Source organism: Lissotriton vulgaris, chromosome 1_1, assembly GCF_964263255.1.
Source record: "Lissotriton vulgaris chromosome 1_1, aLisVul1.2, whole genome shotgun sequence".
NCBI classification, from domain to species: Eukaryota; Metazoa; Chordata; class Amphibia; order Caudata; family Salamandridae; genus Lissotriton; species Lissotriton vulgaris.
The window spans coordinates 1,379,977,162-1,380,002,536 of NC_141685.1; the positions used below are offsets into that span (position 1 = coordinate 1,379,977,162).

Genomic DNA, 25,375 nt, shown 5'->3' on the forward strand with positions numbered 1-25,375 from the left:
TTAAGCAGGCGTTTTCTTTCCTTTGGATTGGTGCTTACCAAAAGACGAAACAAATAGTATGGCTCTGTCCGGGACCTTGTAAGGCAACATGGATGGAGACCCTACTAAATATTCACATAAATAGGTAGTATATCCTGATAAATATATCACTCACAGAGGTTTTCATTTGCAATGCGCATTCATCTTGTCTCTTTGTTTGTTGTAGTATATTATTGTACTTATTGTGTCTATAAATTTCTTTGTTCTCTGTATTTGTTCATTGTAGATGTTGTAGTTGTGTATCTCACTGTAATATTTTTTTGCACATGTTCTATAAGTTTGTCATTTTGATACACATATAATTGTTGTATTTTCAGTTTAAACTCAGGTCTTTTCTTGTTTTTCCTTGTACACAATATTGTATTGATTAATATATGTATAAATGTGTTTTTTAGAATGTATTGTGTCGAAATCAACGTACTATATATAAAAAAGAAAAAATATGTACATTTTTGATAATAAATAATTGTAAATGAAAACCTTTGCGGGTGATATATTTATCAGGATTTACTACCTGTTTATATGAATATTTCGTGGGGGACTCCACCTATGCTGCTTTATGTTCTGCTTTTCCCTGTCTTTTTCCCCCAGAACCAGCTTTGTTATCAGGTACCCTCTTCTGTTGATTGTTAGTCTGTCCCGGACCTCCACAGGTGGAAGAATAGATGACATGTGCAAATGGGCAACAGCAGAAATGTTTTAAATGTTATAAGATCAGAAGGGAGAGCAGGACACGATCACTCAAGAGCCTGCCCATGGGACAGGAGCTGAACCACACAGGGTGAATTAAGATTGGGGTGTGGAGTGATACCAACCTGACAATAAAGAATACTGCTAATTAACCATGCACAACCCTTTAATAGCCAGTTCTACAGTTGGGAAGGGAGGGAAGGGGAGGGGAATCTGGGGATAAGTGAGCATATGCCCAAATTAGGATTGGCATAATGTTGTAAGCCACAGAGATACTAGTAGGAATGTCCATGGCGTTAATGGGGAGACTACAGGTGGGAACTCGGATCCCCCCTGTACGGACCTCATGATCTGTACAGACAATGTATTGCAATGGTGCAGATGAGAGGATGGGTAATGTGGAATCAGGAAATGTGCCTATATCTCTGTAATATTGTCATTTATGAAATCCAAATGCCAATAAAATTACTTTAAAAAATGATGAGCTGACAATTTTTTTGTGGTGGAGATTTCTCTTGCTAGAAGAAAAGTCCAATGTATTCTTTGACCAAACGAGGTCAATCAATACTATTGACCACTGAACCTGTTTCAAGTAATACTGGCAACCAAGGCACAATAACCTGTATCCTATAGAAATACAGTAATCTATCCTATATACAAGATCTATATGTTAATCATATCTATATAATGACTATGGTGGCTGTGTGACTTACCAGAGTGAGATAGGTTAGTGGGTCATCTGTAAACACAAGATATGAATAGACATATATTGGCAGCAGAGCACTTTCCCTGTGGATAGTGGAAACCCTTTTTGCCCCCTGAACTCGGTGCCTTTTATGAAGCACTGCATTGGGTGAAGATGTCACAATGAAACAAGGACCCCCTGATTCCGCATACAGTTCCTAGGACAGGGTGAATACGAATTGTACAAAAATTTCCTAGGCAACACAATACCTACAAATGACTAGGTTGACTAACAAACAAAAGAATATATTGAAGCCCCAATGCACTGACCACAACTAAAAAATTGATAAAAATTATATATATATATATATTTATTCAAGTTTACAGCATGTATATCATCTAAAACATTATTTTAAATTAAAAAAGGGGAAGTGTAACAAACCCTTTAGATAGACATATAGGCAAACAATATCATGAATATAATGTTAAAAAACACTAGAAATGTACACAATAACATAAAAGTAACACGGTACAATTTTATATTTGTGAAACAATGTTCCTATGATAGAAAACACTAATTATCACATCCATACAGTCCATTTAATGTCGTCATCAGTCTCTACGCGCGTTTCGGCGGGTAACCGCCTTCTTCAGGAGAAAAGCTTGTAGTTCTAAAAGATAAAAAACAATAGCTATTGCACATATATTGAAACAACAGTGCATTGAGGGTCAACTTTCTGATACAAGATATACCTAGGTACACATATTGCTCTCTTGTTTATGCTAGAGATCTATAGACCAGAAAAATGGAGAAGTAAAACCTGTGCTCAGAAAGGAACCTCAAGTTAGTGATGTACCATGATTAGGTGACACCTCTTTTGAAAAGAGAAAGAAAGAATGTGATCGGTGAAGATGGCAACACTGTTTCCATGTAAATACTGGATAAAGTGTTGTGCTCTTCCGCCAGAGCCACCCAAGTCCATAGTTTCTTTTTTTACTATTTCCAGGCAATGTCCAGTATAATCCTTCAGTTTCTGTTTATAATATAGCCTTATAGCCCGCCGTAGAGGTCTATACCAGCTATTAGAACATCGGAATGTTGGGAGCTCCATTGAAAACAATGGAGTGCTCTGGGCGTATAATGGCTGGTATAAGCCTGGAGCTCCAACATTCCAATGTTTCTTTGTTCACAGCACTGGCTGTGAACAAAGGTTTCAGGGAGCCTGAGGGGATTCCAATCCCCTCACGCTTCCTTCCAAAAGGCTTTGTTTGTTTTGTTAGAACATTCTGTCCTCTAGTGACAGAATGTTCTAATCGCCTTATAGCCCTTCGTAGATGGGCTATAAGGCTATTAAAGTCCCTCTCCCTTGTTAAAGGCCCTTGCCTTCGGCTCGGGGCCTTTAACGCTGGAGAGGGCCTTTAATAGCCGGTATAGCCCTCTACGGCGGGCTATAAGGCTATATTAAAGGCCCTCTCCAGCGTTAAAGGCCCGAGCCGAAGGTGAGGGCCTTTAACAAGGGAGAGGGACTTTAATAACGATATAGCCCAGCTACAAATGGATATAAGGCTATTAGAACATTCTGCCACTAGAGGGCAGAATGTTCTAACAAAAAAGAACAAAGCCTTATGGGAACGTGAGGGGATTGGAATCCTCTCAGGCTCCTTGAAGCCTTTGTTCACAGCCAGAACTGTGAACAAAGAAACATTGGAATGCTGGAGCTCCAGGCTTAGACCAGCCATTATAAGCCCAGAGCACTCCATTGTTTTCAATGGAGCTCCCAGCATTCCAATGTTCTAATCATAATTATCACATTCAGGGAAGAGGAAAAATCTCCATTGCGTGTCTGACCTCAGAAGTGTTGCCAATGAGTGTGCTTCTCTCATTATAAACTGGAATGCTGCCTCACATTCAGTTCTGGCGATGGAGTGTGCTACCTGTGGGGAGAGCGGAGGGTGTGATTCTTTAGTTTTCGATGCCCAGTTTCGGACACAAGATGACCCCCACTCTTCCCAGTCGATCACTGCCAGCCCAGCTTGTTTTTGACTGATATATAAAAGCTAATGTCTTCTGCAGCTTTCTTCAAATGATGAGTGAACGGAATGAACTGAGCTATCCCACCGTTACCTTCCTCACCTGTGACCTCATCAATGTAGGGGTAGTAGCCAAGTCTGTCGCTGTAGAACAAAGAGATCGCCTGATTGGTGGCTGTCCTTTTTGGACTGCCTACCAGCTGGAAAAGCCAGAGATTCAAATGGGCCTTGCAACGGGTATCACATTGTTAAGTTCCCAACAGCAATGAATGGTGACTTCTCAATGAGAGGGGGTGCCCTCAAAGTCAATGAAGGACGAAAAAACACCAGAACAGTAACAACTTGATATAACCATCACTATCCTGTCATGGGAAGCATTGCATAACACTAAGATATCGAGAATATGTGCTGTGTAAGACCGAGATTTTACCTAGGAAAAAACACACATATATATGTATTATTTGTAGTGTGTAAAAACAAGTTTTTGTATATTAAACAGTATGATTTAGTTAATATAGTGATTTATGTAATAATTTGTAATGGCTCCATGTTAATTTTAGCTTTCTACATTGACACTTCACAATATGATTTTACAAATTAACACACCGATAACTGTTCCATTCTTCCCCTAGCGCCATTTTTACATGAAAGATAGAACCCCTCATAGTGTAGATGGGCACAAAATGGGTGGATTCCTATACTGTAGGTCATCAGGTGGCATGTAGCACCTGTAAAGTCACTGATTCAATGTCTGTTGTCAAAGGGAAGAATTTTCCAAACCATTTTTTTTATTTATTTCAAACTACAGTGATGGAATCCCCACTCTTGCCAGCTTGAAGACCTCCTCAAAACCACAGGTTTATTAGACCTAAGATTAATTTACAAGGGCCCAATTTGAAAGTTGGTCATTCCTTATTTATCAATTAACGATATTGCCAGTGTAAATTCTCAGATTATCTCTTTGTGCAGATTACAGATGATATTATAGCACTTTTTAGACCTGGCACCTTGGCGTGGGTCTCCCTTCCATGTTTGCTGTTTCCTCATATGTTTTTGCTGGTGTTAGATGCTTTGGGCACTGTGCCACTGCTGTCCAGTGCCACAGTGCAACTGCTCCCTATTGTAAATTGACGTATGGATTAGTGATTCCATGATTGGCTGGTTTTGGTTTACCTTGCAGACCCTAGTACAGTGCACCAGGAGTGCCCAGGGCTTGTAAACCAAATGCTGCTGGTGGGCTTGCAGCACTGGTTGTGCCACCCACAGAAGCAGCCTGTAAACGTGTGTTTAAGGCTTGCCATTACGGAGCCTATGTGCAGTCTGGTACTGCCATGTTGACTGAGCAAGTGCACCCACTTGCCAGTCCCTAAACCTTCCCTTTTCATCATATCATCACCCCTATAGTAGGCCCAAGGGCAGGGCGCATTGTAAGTATAAGGTAGGACAAGCCCTGATGTGTGTGGCATGTCCTAATAGTGAATTACAGCCATTTCGTTTTTTACTATTGCAAGGCTACCTATTCCCTATAGGCCAGAATTGGTAGTTAGATTTTTAATTCTATTCATCCTAACTGACTCAGGGAACTAGGTAGACATTGGAGTTTAGTATGCCTGAACTCATAATGATAAAATGCATCTTTTAGTGAAGTTGGTTTTAACATTCTGTGTTTGAAAATACCACTTTTAGAAAGTGGGTATTTTCTTTTCTAACTATCCAAGCCAGCCTCTGCTAGGTTGTGTATTCCTTGTCTGGAGTTTGAGTGACAGGGGCTGGGGAAATTCCAGGAGACAGAGTGAGCCAGCACAGGGCTGAATAGGAAGATCTACATGCATATAGGTGGGAGGAGTTGCACCTGGGACCTGAATAGGCTTGTGCCTTCCCTCCAAAATGCTGGCTCCACCTTCTGTGGTGCGTCTGATGTCTCTGCCCTGCACTGTGAAAGGAAAGAAGGAGTCATGTAAACAGAGTCCTCCAGGACTGACCAGAACTGGTTTGGACTAGGCAAAGGCCTCTCTGCCTTCAGAGAACAAAGGGAAAATGAGTATAAAAGAGGGGACCCAGACCCAAGACATTTAGATCACTTTTGGGACAACAAGAAGAAACCTTTGCTGAGGAGTGGAACCAGAGAGACTGAGGAGAGACTATCCCTAAGCTGAAGGGCTGCTTGGGGGATTGGCCTGAGGTGGTTGCCTGACTACCAAAGAAAGGAGAGAGGAACTTTGTGTATACTTTCATCAACTTGTGTAAGGACCTCCAAGGGCTTGAGAACAGAGCTTGCCTCCTGCTGAAGTCTCAGGGACACCATACTTCACCCACCAGCTCCCCAAGAGTTCTTTTGAAATGCTTGCAGTTGTGCTGGACTTTTTGTGAGCTTGCGTGTCGCAAGGAGCTGGAAGCGCAACTCAAGATCAAGAAGCTTGTCGCCGAATTGCCACTGCCACTTCACAACACGAAGCGCCTCGCACTGCCGGAGAAGAGGATCGATGTTGCAGCAGACGCCACCGCATCACCGGGAAGCGTGTCGCAGGAGAAGAGGATCGACCTCGCATCAGATGCCACCGCATCTCCACGAAGCGTATCGCAGGGCCTGTCGCAGTTCATCGCCGGAGAAGAGGATCAACGTCGCAGCAGACGCCGCCGCATCACCGGGAAGAGTGTTGCAGGGCCTGTCGCGGCTCGCAACATTTTGGAAGCAACTCGCATCACCAGTGGAGAGGATCAATGTCGCAGCAGACGCCGCCGCCTCACTGAGAAGCGTGTCGCAGGGCCTGTCGTGGCTCGCATCATGTCAAGCATCTCGCATCGCCAAAGAAGGAGATCGACGTCGCAGCAGACGCCTCTGCATCACTGGGAAGCGTGTTGCATGAATAAGAAAGCGCCATCTTTGTTTCTTTGCACCAGATCTTCAGCGCATACCCGTCCTTGCGTGTAAAGGCCCTGCGTGACGCATCTTAAGGTACATTGACTCAAAGGGTTGCATTTTAAGATCTAAAGAGAACTAAGCAGTTCTACCATTTTCAGTACAGTATTGTGGATTTTTGTCTTTTGTGGTCTTGTGTTAAATCTATGTAAAGAATACTTATTTTTCATATACAACTGTGTGGTGTCCATCTGTGGTGTTGTTACTGGGTTACTGTATGTGTTCACAAATGCTTCACACACTGCCTCTGAGATAAGCCTGTCTGTCGTGGCAAGCTACTAAGGGGGTGAGCAGGGGTTATTTTAGGAGTGTATCCTCCTTACCCTGACTAGAGACAAGGGGCTCTATTTGTCACAAGTACCTAATTGTGCCAATTAGAGACCCCCAAATCTAACAGCCCTCTGTTCAATCTTCAAGAATCCAAAGATCCCTACAAATGAAAATGAAATCCACAGAAGAACTTGCCTCTTCTGTAAGTTACGCATCACTTCTATCACCCAAGGATCCAACATAACTGGGACCATCATATAAGTTTGAATGTTTGTTGTCCATCACCAGCTTGGGTCATTGAATAGGACACTGTTCTAGCTCATGCACTGCTGCAAAATGGCTTTCTGTGACAGCGTAATAAAATTTAATTAAATCAAGAAAATGTTGCCCTTAGTAAGATCACTCCTTTGATGTATTTATATATTACACTACAAACTCCAAATGACATTCATAAAAGTGTAATGCAGGGTTTCTTTTGGACAGAATAACATCACATGTAGGTGAGGTGATTTATATACCATTGTTTGCATTTGTCTTTCATGTAGTACTATGGATACATAAACACTAGATGGGTGATATTGCCCCACTGTGCAAGGTAATTCTTTCTGTGAGAAAAATACTTCATTTTACCACAGCACACAGTAGGAGACACCGTACACTAACTAAGAAAGGAAATGCTGAAATCATAGTGCTCAGGCATACCACTGTAATGATGAGCACCCATCCTTAAAACCTCTATTGAGTCAGCTACATTCCTGGAACACGCCAACATCATTCCCCAACTTGCCTGCATGAGACTGGCATCCAAGGACCTGCTTTCCACTGGATCTGCTCCTTCTTAATGGATAGAAAACAAGGCGTCACCCGGGCACCTTACTCATTGGAAGCATGCAAACTCATCTGTAGAGTACCTCAAGGTTCATCGCTCAGCCCCGCCCTCTTCAATGCATATATGAACCTTCTGGCCAGTGTCATCTGTGCAAAGCAAACACAAGGAGATAATGGATGGAGCACTGAAACTTTTCAGACATTCACCCCCAGACATGGGTCCCGAAATTGTTAGGACCCCAGATTCAAGCTATCCTGGCTCTAAACTGGAATGGCGTGGCATGCAAACAATTGTTGGATTCAACCCAGATCTGTGACTGGGGGTGAATGTTTGATTGATTCAGCTTTCCGTCTGTTCTTTTTTGCATGTGTCGCCCTAAGTAGGAAGGGTATACCCAGACTTGGGTCCTGTGCTTCCTACACCACCAGATTCAAGCTATCCAGGCTGGTGAGGGGTGAGACCTCGAAACTGGTCCTAGGATACTTGTTTCTGGACCAGGGAGGACCTGGCCCGGCAGTTTGGGCTGGACTGTTCCCATGAAGAACAGGGTAAAGACTGATTTGCATATGGCTGGGTCTAAACTGGAATGGTGTGGAGAACAAAAAACAATGGATATAACCCAGATATGTGGCAGGGGGTGAATGTTCAATTGATTCAGCATTTTGTCCATCATCTGTTCTTTTTCCATTTGTCACTCTAAGTGGGAAGGATATTCCAGACGTGGGTCTCGTGCTTGCTAAACTATCCTGGCTGATGAGGGGTGAAACCCTGAAATCGGTCCTAGGATGCTTGTTTCTGGGCCAGGGATGACCAGACCTGGCAATTTGGGATGGACTGTTGGTGTTTGATTTGGCTGAAGTTGGCCCTTGGGAGGCTAGTGGAGTGAAAATTAGCAGTTCAACAAGAGGATGAAAGGGCACATAGCTCAGATAGTCTCTCCTCCTCCATGGGTTCTGGCAAGAATAATGGCATTGTCTGAAACTGGCTACGAAGAGCAGGCATGGGACAGCAGCCTCTAATTTCCTAAATTCCTAATCTCAGAAGATTGAGGATATCTACTCCAAATTCTCTTCCCCTAGTTCTCGAGAGCTAGATATAGATATTCCACTCATTAGTCCCTACTCTCTCACCCAGCCTTCCCTAAGAGCGTTCCCCCCTCTCACTTTAGGAGAAACCAAAATCCTTCTTAAATCGGCCAAGTCAGGATCCCCTAAAGACCTAATTCCGGCGAGAATTGTAAAAACTCTTGCAAAGGAACTGGCAGGACCCCTTGAGTCTGTTTTTAACAGATCGATCGCTGAGGGTAAACTGCTGAAAGAATGGAAAGACGCACAAGTCATGCCAATCAGGAAAAATTCCAAACTTCCATCAGATGTTATTATGAACTATCAGCCCATCTCCTTGCTCCCATTATACAGCAAGCTACTGGAAAAACATATTAATAAACATCTCTCATCTTTTGTTGAGATCTCCGACTGCTTAGATCACACCCAGTCGGGCTTCCGCCCCCGTCATAGTACGGAATGTGCCTTGGTTAACGTCCTAGACGATATTAGAATGCAGGCGGCTGGGGGTCGAGCAGTTATTCTTATACTGCTCGACCTATCCGCCGCCTTTGATACCATTTCACATCAGATCCTACTAGAGAGATTGCGCACCATAGGTATTCAGGACACGGCCTTGGAATGGCTGACAGACTTCCTTAAGGATCAAGCCCAAACTGTCAATTTGGGCCCGTTCAAAGCTAAGACCACCTCTGTTATCAAAGGAGTCCCACAGGGCTCATGTCTCAGCCCTACCCTTTTTAATATCTACATTGCCCCTTTGGCCGCTCTGCTTAGGAAGATCCGGTTTATCCCTGTCTCCTACGCAGACGACACACAGCTGCTCCTGGCCTACGATATTGATGCGCCCAATATTCAAGAAATTTTCTCTGAAGGCATGTTCAAGATTACTGCGTGGATGCGTCAGAATTTCATGCAGCCTAATACTAGCAAAACAGAAATCATGCTATTCACGGAGGCAGTCACCAGTTGGTCCCCGAGTTGGTGGCCGCAAGAACTAGGGACAGCTCCCACCCCCAAATCAGTGGTAAAGAACTTAGGGGTACTGGTAGACAATAAGCTAAACATGGATGAGCACAGAGCATCCACCATACGATCTTGCTTCCATGCTCTTAGTCTTTTGCGGAAAGTTTTCCATTTTCTCCCCCTTTCTACCCGCAAGACTCCTATACATGCTTTAGTACTCAGTCGTTTGGACTTTAGTAACGCCCTCCTTATTTCTGCCAAAGATTCTGCCCTAAAGACCCTACAGGTGGTCCAGAATACAGCAGCCCACTGGGTTACTAACGCCCCTCTTCGTATCCCCTCCCTCCCTCTCCTACACAAACTCTATTGGCTCATCATTCGCAAACGTATTCACTTTAAAATCTGTTGCATAGTTTTCAAGGGCCTTCATCAGCTTGGCCCAACATATCTATCTAACAAACTGATCACATATATTCCCTCACGCAGGCTCCATTTGGAAGGCAAAGGCCTCCTGGTCATCCCCCGCTTTAAGAAAACCAAGTGAGGAGGAAAAGCTTTCTCTCACCTGGCGCCCAAAATGTGGAATCAGCCACCTGAGACACTTCGCCATACCCACAACTACCTCAGCTTTAGGAAGAATCTGAAGACTTTCCTGTTCTAATGCTATGATCTCATGCTTCTACAGTCCTTAGCGCGGAGATACCCCATGTGGGGTGATTCAGGCGCTTTATAAGACATCTAAATAAATAAATAAATACATAAAATAATTATCAGTAGACCTGGGAGGCTGAGTTTTCAAGGACTAATGGGTCAGACAGCACTACTGAATAGCTTCCAGCTATGAACGTGGTGGTTGAGAAAGAAGGCCTGCATGAGGCCCTCATTTTGTGTGAGTGACACCAACAAACTTCCTGCTCAGAAATAGCATTTGTTCATGTAGCGCATTATCTCACTGTGCAAGATGTGTGTGTGCACCATTGATTAAGCAAGCAATCAGTAGGTAATTTTTCTTTCTTACTAAAGGATAACGCTTAGCTGACTGTTGCCAAAGATGTATTCTGGATAACACCTATACTTTCAGTGAGCTTTGCGTCAGTCCATACCTACCATTGGTTGACTTTCTTGTTAATCTCATTTGCTTGCATCCTATTTGATGATTTTCCTTGTTTTTCTTGTGTTTATCTGACCACTGGAGCATAGTTGTTTTTATTACCCTGTTGATTGGATGCCTTGTAATATTATAAGGCGGTACAAAAGGGGGTGATGATGGACGGAGAATCTGAACCAATCAAACACCCACACCCAGTCAACAGATCTGGGTTTAATCCATCACCGTTCTTTAGCCCACTCTGCCACCCCAGTTCAGACATGGCCATATGCAAATCAGTCTGACCCTGTGCCTCATGGGAACAGTCCAGCCCGAACTGCCAAACCATGTCTTCCCTTGACCGGAAACAAGCTTCCTAGGACTGGTTTCTGGCATTCCAGCCGTCTTCGGCCAGGCTTGCTTGAATCCAGTGGCAAAGTGAGCAAGGGACTCACGTCTGAGCATACCCTGCCAACTTATGATGAACAAAGCGGTACAAAAGGGAGTGGTGATGGACAGAGCATCTGAACCAATCAAACACTCACACCCAGTCAACAGATCTCGGTTTAATCCATCACTTTTCTTTAGCCCGCTCTGCCACCCCAGTTCAGACATGGCCATAAGCAAATCAGTCTGACCCTGTGCCTCATGGAAACAATCTAGCCCGAACTGCCAAGCCATGCCTTCCCTGGACTCGAAACAAGCTTCCTAGGACCGGTTTCTGGCATTCCAGCCGTCTTCAGCCAGGCATGCTTGAATCCAGTGGCAAAGTGAGCAAGGGACTCACGTCTGAGCATACGCTGCCAACTTATTGCGAACAGATCTGGGTTTAATCCATCACCGTTCTTAGCCAGTTTCTGGCATTGTGAGTGTTTGATTGGTTCAGATGCTCCGTCCATCACCACCCCCTTTTGTACCACATTTTGAATAATTGTCCCATGAGGCACAGGGTCAAGGCTGATTTGCATATGGCCATGTCTGAACTGGGGTGGTGTGGTGAGCAGAAAAACAATGGATTTAGGCCCAGATCTCTGTACTGGGGTGAATGTATAACATTGTTCTGCATTCTGTCCATCAACTGTTGTTTTTACATTTTTCACCCCGAGTGGGATGGGTATGCTCAGACGTGAGTCCCATGCTCTCCACACCACTGGAGTCAAGCTATCTTGGCTGATGACGGCTGATAGCCAGAAACCGATCCTAGGATGCTTGATTCCGGTCCAGGAAAGACATGGCTTGGCAGTTCAGGCTGGACTGTTCCCATGAGGCACAGGTTCAAGGCTGATTTGCATATGGCCATGTCTGAACTGGGGTGGTGTGGAGTGCAAAAAAACGATGGATTTAGGCCCAGATCTCTGTACTGGGGTGAATGTATGACATTGTTCTGCATTCTGTCCATCAACTGTTCTTTTTGCATTTGTCACCCCGAGTGGGATGGGTATGCTCAGACGTGAGTCCCATGCTCTCCACAACACTGGTGTCAAGCTATCTTGGCTGATGACGGGTGATAGCCAGAAACCGGTCCTAGGATGCTTGATTCCAGTCCAGGAAGGACATGGCTTGGCAGTTTGCGCTGGACTGTTCCCATGAGGCACAGGGTCCTAGGCTGATTTGCATATGGCCATGTCTGAACTGGGCTGGTGTGGAGTGCAAAAAAATGATGGATTTAGGCCCAGATTTCTGTACTGGGGTGAATGTATGACATTGTTCTTCATTCTGTCCAGCAACTGTTGTTTTTGTATTCATAATACGGCACACCATGGCGCAAGGACTGACAGCTGCGTCAGAAATTCTGATGCATCTGTTGGTGCAAAAGTCACGCATTGCTGGAGTCGTGTCGCAAGCACAAGGCAACTCCGACAAAGTATTTTGAGGCCTATTCCTACTATACTGATTCACTCCTTACGCCTGCTTTAAGCAGGGAGGAGTTAGTGGAAAAACATCCATATTAACACACTATAACCAGGGAAAGACCGTCTCAAGCAAATCTCAATAGGTCAATAACTGGAACTTGGCCTAGATGAGTGAGACATGGTGTACTTCTCTGAAACACTTAATGAATGAATTATTAAATGAAGAGATTTCTAAAGCGCACTGCTACTGCGAGGAGTGTCCCAGTGCTACAGGGAAATAGAAGTCAGAAAAGAAAATGAGAGAAAGCTATTTAGCGCGTGAAAAGCCAGGTATTAAGTTGCTTTCAAAATGATTGTTCATTACTCACTTGGTGAAGTTCCACAGCCAGTTTGTTCCAAGCTTGAGGGCCCAGAAAGGAAAAAGATTTGCCTCCATATCTAGCTCGTTTTACCATAGGAACTTTGGCCAGATGGTCACGTGAAGTGCACAGAGATCTCAAGGGACAGTAGATTGAATTCTGGAAGACAGATAGTCTGGGCCAAAATGGTGCAGCACTCTGTGTATAATGGTCAAGGTCTTAAACCAGATCCTATTTCTGACAGGAAGCCAGTGCAAGTTCTTCAGATGAGAGGTGATAGAGGCTCGCTTGGAAGATGTAAGTCCAGGCAGACAACAGCATTCTGAGAAGTTTGAAGACTCTGCAAAAAATATTGAGGTAGTCCTAAATAAAGGCATTAGCATAATTACATCCAAGCAAAGGAACCTTGTGTGTGTCATGGCAGATAGGTTGAACTACATATGTGAAGCAGGAAACACATACTGGAAAATAGGATTCATATCTGGTGCCAAAAGTATCAGTATTGGGACCATGTCTCTTCATCATCATTGGGTTCTTCATTGAGGGCAATAATCATCTGTCATAGATTTAAATTATAAACCTCATTTCATGATATGAAGGAAAATATTGGTTAGATTTACTCAAATCTCATGCAACAATCAAAGTTACTGCACTACGTTGCGTTGCGTGGGAGAGAGCAGTATGCGCCGCATACATAAAGATATGGTGTTTGTTAGACCTGGCACCTTGGCGTGAGTCTCCCTTCCACTTTTTGCTGATGTGCCTCCGATGTTTTGCTGGTTTTCCGATACTCAGGGCACTGCGCCACGGCTGATCCGTGCCGCAGTGCAAGTGCTCCCTACTGTAAACTGTACATACGATTGGTATCCATGATTGGTGCATTGGATTTACTGTTAGTCCCTAGTAAAGCGCACGAGAGAGTGCCGGGGCTTGTAGATGCCAATACTGCTGGTGGGCCTGCAGCGCTGGTTGCGCCACCCACCGAAGCAGCCGTAAAGATGTGTCTGGGAACTGCGACCGCAGAACCCGCATGTGGTCCCGTACTATCACGCTAGCTGGGCAAGTGTCCCCACTTGCCAGCACCGACCCTTCCCTTGACTACATATTAGTCACCCCTATGGTAGGCCTGCGGGCAGGGTGCGTTGTAGGTGCAAGGTAGGACAAGCCCTGATGTGCGTGGCATGTCCTAGTAGTGACTTACAACGAAGACCGTATTTCACTACTGAAGGCTACCGGCTCCATTAGGCCAGACTGAGCTGCGAGGATTATTACACCCTATAATCCCTGCAGGCTCAAGGAGCTTGGTAGTGAGTCATGTTTAGTATGCCTGAACTCGGGATAATGAGATATTTCTTGTAGTCAAGATTATTTCAGTATCCTGGGTTTGCAAAGGCTACTTTTAGAAAGTTAGCATTTGCTTGCTTAACCATTTCAGCCGCCTCTGCTGGTGTGTATCTGACTGTCTGGGATGTGTGAGTGACAGGGCTGGAGGGATGACGGGTGGTGAATGCGCAGATTACACCTTAGTGGGAGGTAGGAGTGCTTCTTGACTCGAACTGTCACTGTGCTCGACCTCCACAATGCTGGCTCCACCCTCCTGGGGAGCGGCGGATGACTCTGCCGGCACCTAGCCCAGGAAGGGCGAAGCCCCCATCAACAAGGTACACTGGCCACTCCTGTCCGGACAATGCTGGCTCCACCTCCTGTGGGGCGTCTGATGCGCCTGCCCCTCACACTGAAAGCAGAAGCCGGAGTACACCCGCGGGGGTACTCCAGAACTGAGAGTGGCTATGCAAAGGCCCCCCTGGCCTGCGAGAACAAAAGAATTGGCCTATAAAAGATGGAGCCCTGCTCCTTGAAATTTAGATCCGGTTTGGGCCACAGAAAGACTCTGCCCTACGAGAAGGACCGTGAGAGACAAGGAAGGGTGCTGACTCTTGCCTGTGTCTGGTGCCTTGCTGCTGAAGGAGAGGAAGACAATAAGACTACGAAAAGACTATTGTGCTACTTGTGCCAAACTCTGCAAAGAGATCTCCAAGGGCTTGCAACTGAACTTGCCCCCTGACCAGCGTCCCAGGACCAGTGGACGCTACCCCCTTGGAAAGCGACTGCGGGTGCTGACCATCGCCGCAGCACTGACGGAGGAATCTCCTCTAGGACATCGACATCCTCCCGACCACCGTGACCGGGGCCCAAAGCAACAGCGAAAGCAAAGTGAGGACCAGCCGCCGCTGGCCCGAACACCGTGACCGCAACTGCACCGGGAGCCCGAGAGCAAAGCAAAGGAGGACCCGTCCGGTCCGAGCTATCGAGGTGAAGGCATAGCGAGCCCTCACTCACCTGCAAAGACGGACAATTGCCCTCAGAGAATCCGCAAGGTCGGTAAGCCTGCCCGACAGCCCAGCTGTGAGCCCACAGCTGCACCGACATTTGGCTGGGTACGTCCTGCACTTGGGGACCGTACTGCCACTTGTCACCACCGCACAGCCGCCGCCTCCAGGGTCGGAGCGGACGACGAGGAAAGGACCCTGCCGCCACAGAACACCGCTGCCCCGGACGACCAGTGACCTGCTCGGCCGAAGAGCCACAACGATCAGCGACCCCGGGAAGGCAAAGCGACGTGGGACAGATCCCTTGGAAGCCGCCGGCTCCACAAGAACTTTGAATAACACCGGCCTACGGGCCTCAAGAGAACTTCCATAAGAACTGTGGTAACCCGAATTAAGTAACCTGCAACCGTCTTCATAAAGTTATTGACTGTATTCATAAGCCTGCTTAAAGTCTATATAAAGATATATTTTTACAAGAATACAGTCTGGTCTCGTTGTGTGGTGGGTTGGTTGTAAAGGTGTACTGTTGCAAGTGTTTAACCCTATGTGCCCCAAAGATTAGCCTACGACTGCTTAAGCCACACTACCTAGAGGGTAAGCAGAGGTTGTCTGGAAGGTAACCCTCAGCCCTGACGAGGAAGAGAGAGTCCCTGCTTGTCGCTAGTGTTACACTGCGCCAACTAGAGCCTCCCCCTTCCTACATTGGACGCAGCTGTGAGGATTTTCGAATTTACACTTGCGATAGTTATACCCGAGCTTCTGACCACTACACAAAGATTACGGTACAGTTACGAAACCACAGACTTTGCTTTTTGAAAGAAGATTCCGAGTGCAGAAACCATGCCTGGCACAAAGAGCCTGGATGGAGCGGAGTCCACGACCTCCGAGGTGTTGGAGATAGAATGGGACGCCGCAAAGCTGGACAAATACTCCAAGATGGAGCTGAAGTTTTTCTGTAGGAAACTGAAAGTTCTGCACGCTGGCTGCAAAAACAAGCTGGAGTTCTACAAGTCCCTGAAAGCCTGGGTGGAGTCCAGAAAGACCCCGGAGGAGCAAGACGTCCTCGCCGAGCAGAACGCAACGGAGGAGCAGAATGCGCTTGGGGATCTGATCGATCTGGAAAGGCAAGACAGCGAGCACAGCTTGGGTAAAGGCCTGTCGCCAGAGGAGCTGGCGGACAGGAAGGAAACCCGGAATCACGAAAGAAAGTTGGCAGAATTGAAAATCCAGCTGGAGCTGGAAACCAAAAGAATGGCGCTGGAAGAGCGAAAGCACCAGATGGATTATGAAATCAAGATGAGGGAGATAAGTCTCAAGGAGAGAGACTTGGATCGGCCTCCCTCTGGTGGCAGCACATCGCCAGTGCAGGTAGAGTCAAGAGTGCACATCCCGAAGGACGTAGTTAAGGAGTTCTTTAAGGGGGATGACACAGGACAGTGGTTTAGGGCATACGAGGTAGCCATGTCCTCCCACCGGGTCCCTGACAAGGATTGGGGAGCGGGGTTGTGGGGAAGGTTCCTTAGCGAAGGGAGAGATACCTTGCTAGATTTGCCCGTTGAGAATCAGAGATCCTATGCCCACATGAAAGAAGCTTTATTAAACAGGTACGGGCTTACCCCTGAAATGTATAGACAGAAGTTTAGGGGATGTACTAAGCGGCCTGGGAATACGTATGTGGAGTATGTGACTTACTTTTGCAGAGCACTGGATGGTTGGGTGAAAGGTAACAAAGTGAATGATTTTCAAGGTCTCTTTGATTTAATTGCATGGGAGCACTTGTCTGATCACTGTTTTCCTGAGTTACGCCAACACCTGATCGATAGCAAGCTGTCCAACCCGAGGAAGCTTGCTGAGGAGGCGGACCGCTGGCTCAGCACCAGGGTCCACAAGGGTCCCGTGGGAGATTCCGCCAAGAGTGGGCAGGGTCCCCAGCAGAAGAGTGGGGGGGACAAAGGGGGAAAACAGAAAGGGTTCCAAAAAGGCCCCCAAAGTAGTTCCCAGGGGAATCCGCAGCAGGGTTCTCAGCCTCCCCCACCCCCGAAGCAGAATGGAGCCCCGACAGGTAAACCTGTTCCAAAGGGGCCCTTCAATTGTTTCAAATGTGGCGAGCCTGGGCACATATCCAGTGACCCCAAGTGTCGCCTATTTGGAAAACCCGCACCCACTGGTGCCTGCCCCGACAAGTGACTAGCGTTCACCTGGGAGAAGAAATGATGGTCCCGGGGGTGGAGATCCCGTTCACATGACCCTGGTCTCGCTAGGAGACAGTGAGATGATCCCGACGAACTACCTGCCCTCTAACACTAAAAAATATGGGCAGGTGGTGATCATCAATGGTAAAGAAGCTGAGGCTCTTAGAGACACAGGAGCCAGTGTGACTGCAGTGAGGCAGCACCTGGTGTCTCAAGAGCAGGTTGTACCCCATGCCTACTGTAGGGTTATCAACGCTGATAATTCTGAGAGTCAGTGTCCGATGGCTCAAGTTCCCTTCGAGTGGGGGGGGGGGTCTCTGGTACTCTGCAGGTCTGTGTGAGAAAAACCATGCCTGTTGACTGTTTGCTAGGGAACGACTTGGAGCACTCCCCTTGGGAAAAGGTGGAGAAAGCGACTCACCTACGGATGGTGGGCCTGCCTGACTGGGCGTGCGTGACCACCCGGTCGATGGCAGCCAGTAAGGGTGATCGAGAGGTCCTGGGGCCTGATGAAGAGGCCCAGGAACCGGCTTTAGGGAGAAGGCGCAGGGGGCGCGGGAAACCGGCCCCTGAAGTTCCTACGGTCCAGGAGGAGGCAGACCTTGAGGGGGATGCCCTGGAGCCTACAGGGGAACAGATCGCCGAACTGGGGGACCTGCCTGAGCTGACCCATTGGCAGCAAGAAGGAGGACCCTCCAGGGAGGAATTCTGCAGGGAGCAGAAAGAATGCCCTTCTCTCATGGGTATGCGGCAGCAGGCTGCAGACCAGGCCAATGGTGTTCAGGCCAAAACACATTACGTGTACTGGGAGAATGACCTCCTGTATTCGGAGCCTAAGGCTGCTGAACCTGGGTCAGCCCGTGTGCTGGTGGTACCCCAGAAGTTCAGAGCCTTCCTACTGGGTCTGGCTCACGATGTGCCTTTAGCAGGACATCTAGGGATGGACAAGACCTATGACAGGCTTGTCACCCACTTCTACTGGCCCCAAATGCATAAAAGCTCAGACGCTTATTGCAGGACCTGTCCGACTTGCCAGGCAAGTGGGAAGACGGGAGGGAAGAACAAGGCTCCCCTCCAACCCTTCCCTGTGGTCGGTACGCCATTCCAGCGAGTGGGTATTGACATCGTTGGGCCTCTGGACCCCAAGACAGCCATGGGCAACAGGTTCATCCTGGTCTTGGTGGACCATGCCACCCGGTACCCTGAAGCCATCCCTCTGAGGACAGTGACGGCTCCCGTGGTGGGGCGTGCACTGATGGGAATTTTCTCACGAGTAGGATTCCCTCTAGAGGTGGTGAGCGACAGGGGGACCAATTTCATATCGAAATATATGAAGTCCCTTTGGCAGGAGTGTGGCGTAACGTACAAGTTCACCACACCCTACCATCCCCAAGGTAACGGGTTGGTTGAAAGATTCAACCGAACCCTCAAAGGCATGATAATGGGCCTGGAAGGTCCGATGAGGCGTAAGTGGGACGTCCTCTTGCCATGCCTGCTGTTTGCATATCGCGAGGTACCACAGAAGTCCCTAGGGTTCAGCCCCTTTGAACTGCTGTACGGTCACCCCGTGAGAGGACCACTGAGTTTGGTAAAGGAAGGCTGGGAGCAATCTCCCAGGAAACCTCCCCAGAATGTATATAGCTACATGCTGGCCTTCAGAAACCAGACCAGGCGCTTCAGACAACTTGCCGAGGCAAATCTGGAAGCGAGCCAGGAAGAAATGAAGCGGTGGTACGATCAGAATGCCACTCTGGTCGAGCTTCAGCCTGGACAGGAGGTGTATGTCTTGGCCCCAGTGGAGCCCTGTGCCCTTCAAGATAAGTGGACAGGACCATTTGAGGTTGTGGAGCGCAAGAGCCCCGTGACATACCTGGTGGACATGAAGACGCCCAGGAACCCTTTGCGGGTCCTACATGTCAACCGCCTCAAGCCCCACTTGCGAAGGTCCGAAGTGGGCATGTTGTTGGCCACCGATGACGGAATGGAGGAGGAGTCGGAGCCTCTTCCTGACCTCTTGGTGGCCTGTGAGAAGGATGGGTCTGTGGATGGAGTTAACCTCTCACCCTCCCTGACCGCCGAACAACAGGAGGACTGCCGCCAGTTGCTGGGACAGTTTCCAGACCTGTTCTCCCTGGTTCCGACTGTCACAGATTGGTGCGTCCATGATGTGGACACTGGAGACAGCTTACCGGTGAAGCACAAGGCTTACCGGGTAACTGACAGGGTCCGGGCCTGCATCAAGGAGGAGGTCTCCAAGATGCTTGCCCTCGGGGTGGTTGAGTCTTCCAGCAGTCCTTGGTCCAGCCCCGTGGTCTTGGTGCCGAAGGCTGCTGCGCCGGGAGCCACACCCGAACTCCGGTTCTGTGTGGACTACAGAGGACTCAATTCAGTCACGAAGACTGACGCGCACCCCATCCCCAGAGCTGACGAGCTCATTGATCGGCTAGGGGCTGCCCGGTTCCTCAGCACGTTTGATTTAACGTCTGGGTACTGGCAGATCGCCTTGACCGATGGGGCAAAGGAGAGGTCGGCATTCTCTACACCAGATGGGCATTTCCAGTTCCGGGTTATGCCATTTGGAATGAAGAATGCCCCTGCCACCTTTCAGAGATTGGTCAACCAGGTGTTGGCTGGACTGGACGAGTTCAGTCCCGCCTACCTGGATGACATCGCGGTGTTCAGCGGCACCTGGCCCGAACACCTGCGACACCTCTGGGAAGTGTTGATGGCCCTGCGCAGAGCAGGCCTCACAATCAAGGCAAGCAAGTGCCAGATTGGGCAGGGTTCAGTGGTGTACTTGGGACACCAGGTTGGGAGTGGCAAGGTAGCCCCCTTGCAGCCCAAAATCGAAACCATCCTGGCTTGGGAACCCCCCAAAACCCAGACTGCAGTGAGAGCCTTCCTGGGGCTCACTGGGTATTACAGGAGGTTTGTCAAGGGCTATGGCACGATCGTGACCCCCTTGACAGAGCTGACTTCGAAGAAGCAGCCCAGGAATGTGATTTGGACTGACACCTGTCAGAAGGCTTTCGACACCCTGAAGACTGCCATGTGCACGGCGCCCGTGCTCCTGGCCCCAGATTTCTCCAAGGAGTTCATTGTGCAAACAGACGCTTCAGAGCATGGTGTAGGGGCTGTTCTTTCACAGATGACTGAGGAGGGCTTTGACCAACCCGTAGCCTTCATAAGTCGGAGGTTACTTCCACGGGAAAGTAGGTGGAGTGCGATAGAGCGTGAAGCATTTGCTGTGGTCTGGGCGCTGAAGAAGCTAAGACCCTACTTGTTTGGGTCTCACTTCCGAGTTCAAACGGACCACAGGCCCCTCAGATGGTTGATGCAAATGAGGGGTGAGAACCCGAAACTGTTGAGGTGGTCCATTTCTTTACAGAGTATGGACTTTACGGTGGAACACCGCCCTGGCACCGATCACGCCAACGCTGACGGTCTGTCCAGATTTTTCCGCCTTAGTGATGTGGAACTCCCTGGGGAAGGGTAGTTCCCCCCACATTTCAGCTGGAGGGGACACATGTTAGACCTGGCACCTTGGCGTGAGTCTCCCTTTCACTTTTTGCTGATATGCCTCCGATGTTTTTCTGGTTTTCCGATACTCAGGGCACTGCGCCACGGCTGATCCGTGCCGCAGTGCAAGTGCTCCCTACTGTAAACTGTACATACGATTGGTATCCATGATTGGTGCATTGGATTTACTGTTAGTCCCTAGTAAAGCGCACGAGAGAGTGCCGGGGCTTGTAGATGCCAATACTGCTGGTGGGCCTGCAGCGCTGGTTGCGCCACCCACCGAAGCAGCCGTAAAGATGTGTCTGGGAACTGCGACCGCAGAACCCGCGTGTGGTCCCGTACTATCACGCTAGCTGGGCAAGTGTCCCCACTTGCCAGCACCGACCCTTCCCTTGACTACATATTAGTCACCCCTATGGTAGGCCTGCGGGCAGGGTGTGTTGTAGGTGCAAGGTAGGACAAGCCCTGATGTGCGTGGCATGTCCTAGTAGTGACTTACAACGAAGACCGTATTTCACTACTGAAGGCTACCGGCTCCATTAGGCCAGACTGAGCTGCGAGGATTATTACACCCTATAATCCCTGCAGGCTCAAGGAGCTTGGTAGTGAGTCATGTTTAGTATGCCTGAACTCGGGATAATGAGATATTTCTTGTAGTCAAGATTATTTCAGTATCCTGGGTTTGCAAAGGCTACTTTTAGAAAGTTAGCATTTGCTTGCTTAACCATTTCAGCCGCCTCTGCTGGTGTGTATCTGACTGTCTGGGATGTGTGAGTGACAGGGCTGGAGGGATGACGGGTGGTGAATGCGCAGATTACACCTTAGTGGGAGGTAGGAGTGCTTCTTGACTCGAACTGTCACTGTGCTCGACCTCCACAATGCTGGCTCCACCCTCCTGGGGAGCGGCGGATGACTCTGCCGGCACCTAGCCCAGGAAGGGCGAAGCCCCCATCAACAAGGTACTCTGGCCACTCCTGTCCGGACAATGCTGGCTCCACCTCCTGTGGGGCGTCTGATGCGCCTGCCCCTCACATTGAAAGCAGAAGCCGGAGTACACCCGCGGGGGTACTCCAGAACTGAGAGTGGCTATGCAAAGGCCCCCCTGGCCTGCGAGAACAAAAGAATTGGCCTATAAAAGATGGAGCCCTGCTCCTTGAAATTTAGATCCGGTTTGGGCCACAGAAAGACTCTGCCCTACGAGAAGGACCGTGAGAGACAAGGAAGGGTGCTGACTCTTGCCTGTGTCTGGTGCCTTGCTGCTGAAGGAGAGGAAGACAATAAGACTACGAAAAGACTATTGTGCTACTTGTGCCAAACTCTGCAAAGAGATCTCCAAGGGCTTGCAACTGAACTTGCCCCCTGACCAGCGTCCCAGGACCAGTGGACGCTACCCCCTTGGAAAGCGACTGCGGGTGCTGACCATCGCCGCAGCACTGACGGAGGAATCTCCTCTAGGACATCGACATCCTCCCGACCACCGTGACCGGGGCCCAAAGCAACAGCGAAAGCAAAGTGAGGACCAGCCGCCGCTGGCCCGAACACCGTGACCGCAACTGCACCGGGAGCCCGAGAGCAAAGCAAAGGAGGACCCGTCCGGTCCGAGCTATCGAGGTGAAGGCATAGCGAGCCCTCACTCACCTGCAAAGACGGACAATTGCCCTCAGAGAATCCGCAAGGTCGGTAAGCCTGCCCGACAGCCCAGCTGTGAGCCCACAGCTGCACCGACATTTGGCTGGGTACGTCCTGCACTTGGGGACCGTACTGCCACTTGTCACCACCGCACAGCCGCCGCCTCCAGGGTCGGAGCGGACGACGAGGAAAGGACCCTGCCGCCACAGAACACCGCTGCCCCGGACGACCAGTGACCTGCTCGGCCGAAGAGCCGCAACGATCAGCGACCCCGGGAAGGCAAAGCGACGTGGGACAGATCCCTTGGAAGCCGCCGGCTCCACAAGAACTTTGAATAACACCGGCCTACGGGCCTCAAGAGAACTTCCATAAGAACTGTGGTAACCCGAATTAAGTAACCTGCAACCGTCTTCATAAAGTTATTGACTGTATTCATAAGCCTGCTTAAAGTCTATATAAAGATATATTTTTACAAGAATACAGTCTGGTCTCGTTGTGTGGTGGGTTGGTTGTAAAGGTGTACTGTTGCAAGTGTTTAACCCTATGTGCCCCAAAGATTAGCCTACGACTGCTTAAGCCACACTACCTAGAGGGTAAGCAGAGGTTGTCTGGAAGGTAACCCTCAGCCCTGACGAGGAAGAGAGAGTCCCTGCTTGTCGCTAGTGTTACACTGCGCCAACTAGAGCCTCCCCCTTCCTACAGTGTTGTCCTGCTCTCTTCCTAGTGTTGGTGCACAATCAGACTGCCTATCACTATGCACACCCCTTCGTACCAAAGTGCCAAGATAGCTACGTCAAGTCTAGCATAGGTTTTGCACTGGAAGTGTACCCTTCCAGTACAAAATACTATGCCTACGCAATCTTTAAAACCTTTTCCCAATTTGGATATGTGCCATGCAGTTCATATACAAAGTCAGAAAAGTGTGGAGACATAAAAAACATTTCTGCTTTTTAACACCTGCCTCAAATAAGCAAAATTTTTGGGTGCAAAACCCCTCACCACTACAGTTAGAAGGTTGGGTTTTGTGCTATATGCTATAGTTGGTTTCGTATGAACCATCCTTGGAGCACCTCATTACCGCAAAGTAATGCACAACAGTGCAAATCCCCTACTGGTAGCTCGGCTAAGTTCCTTACTGGATCAAGCCTTGTATGAGCAGCACAGGGGATGTGGCAGGCCACGCAGCCCTCTAAATGTCCTTTATGCATCAGAGCGATTTGCAACATGTCCAGCTTGTAACTCATGCAGTAGGTGTGTAGTTCCAAGGAGACTTGGCAGCTGTATTAGCCCTCATGTCTCAATGATGCAGAGAAATTATTGGGACACACAACAGCACAAGCATGTTGCAGGGTATGGACTAATAACCTGCGTAAGAGCATAACAAGAATGATAAATCCCACAGGACACGCCTTGCTTTCACATCTTGTAAGGAGAGGTTTCTTTACAGACTGAACAAGGACTATGAGGAAGGGACCATATTGGCAGGTAAAAATAAATAAAATGTACTTAGATGTGAAATAATGGTTTTTGGAAACAATGATTATTAAAATGTCACTCCTCATGAAGCTCTAATGGATGACGAAACACATAATGGCTAGTGGAAAATGTTTCTTAAAATGAAAATCTTTGACACTTAGGAGCAACGTTGGTGAATACGCTATAATTGGATCCAGAATCATTAGAATACCTGATATGTTCCTTCTAATTTTACATAAAGTGAATAATCAATAGAAGAGGAGAGGCTGATTTCAATGAAGTGTAGCACCTGGGCCGCAACCTACAGTAACCTGTCCATGCAGCATTGTGTGCCAGTGCAGCAGAGAAAAGCAAACAGCAGTAACCTCTCCTTGCAGCAATGTGCACCAGTGCAGCAGGGAAGGCACCCTACAGTAACCTGTCCCTGCAGCACTCTGTGCCAGTGAAGCAGGGGAAGGCAGCCTACAATAACCTGTCCATGCAGCACTCTGTGACAGTGCAACACAAGGAGGCAGCCTACAGTAACGTGTCCATGCAGCACTTCGACCCTGTGCAGCAGAGGAAGGCAGGATACAGTAACCTGTCCCTGCAGCACTGTGCAATCAACTTGTTCAATCATCTGCTTATATTTGGGCACAGACCCATCAACCATCTAATAAGCACCAAGATGAGGAAACAGATTGTTAGACCTGTCAGCCTTAGGGTGGTCTCTCCTACATTTTTGACCTTGTTGCCTCCCATTTTTACCTTACATTTTGTTGGACTTAGGACTCTGGGCGCCTCACAACTGCTAAACAGTGCAGAGGCGCGGGTGCTCTCCCCTAAAACCTTGTGAGGCTGGCATATCTGCCACAAGCTACTGCTACCGCAGTAAGGCTAATCCTCCATAGGCTAATATTGGGAACCTCCCCTTATGGGATAACTTCTGACAGGGACCTAATAAGTCTGTCATGTTTGGTCTTGTTGGACTCGGGGTGGGGAACCCTTTCCAATGATATATAGGGTTTGGGCATTACTACACTAGGGATCCCTGTTTTATAAAGTGGGTTTTATCCTGCCTACACTTAGATTAGGCTCTGCCAACTCCCCCCTCCCCTCTGCATTCTGATAGCCTGCCTGGGTTGGGAGGTGGGAGTGGTGATTCACACCTTCTTCCCTGGGATGAGCTGTGATGGGCTGCCCACTGTAGCCTTAACGGCCTGTCTCTCGTCACTGTGACAGCTAGGTCAGGGAAGGCAGGGAACATACCAGAGCTCCCTGGACTCTTCCAGAAGCCCCTGCCCCCAGACCCTTCCAGACACGTCTACCACTTTCTAGCCCTTAGACTGAAAGATATATAAGGGAGGGTCCTGGCCTCACATTCTTGTTACACTGCTGGACCTGGAATAATCCCTGCTGGAGTGAGGACTGCTGCGCAAGAGGATTGCCACTGGGAAG

The 25,375-nt window shown here is 48.4% G+C and overlaps 1 pseudogene; it reads right to left on the bottom strand.

Annotated features, from left to right (window-relative positions):
• LOC147750540 (hyaluronidase PH-20-like) overlaps positions 1-3,822 on the bottom strand; it is a 98,457-nt pseudogene extending 94,635 nt beyond the window's left edge.
• Between the last annotated feature and the right edge of the window lie 21,553 nt (positions 3,823-25,375).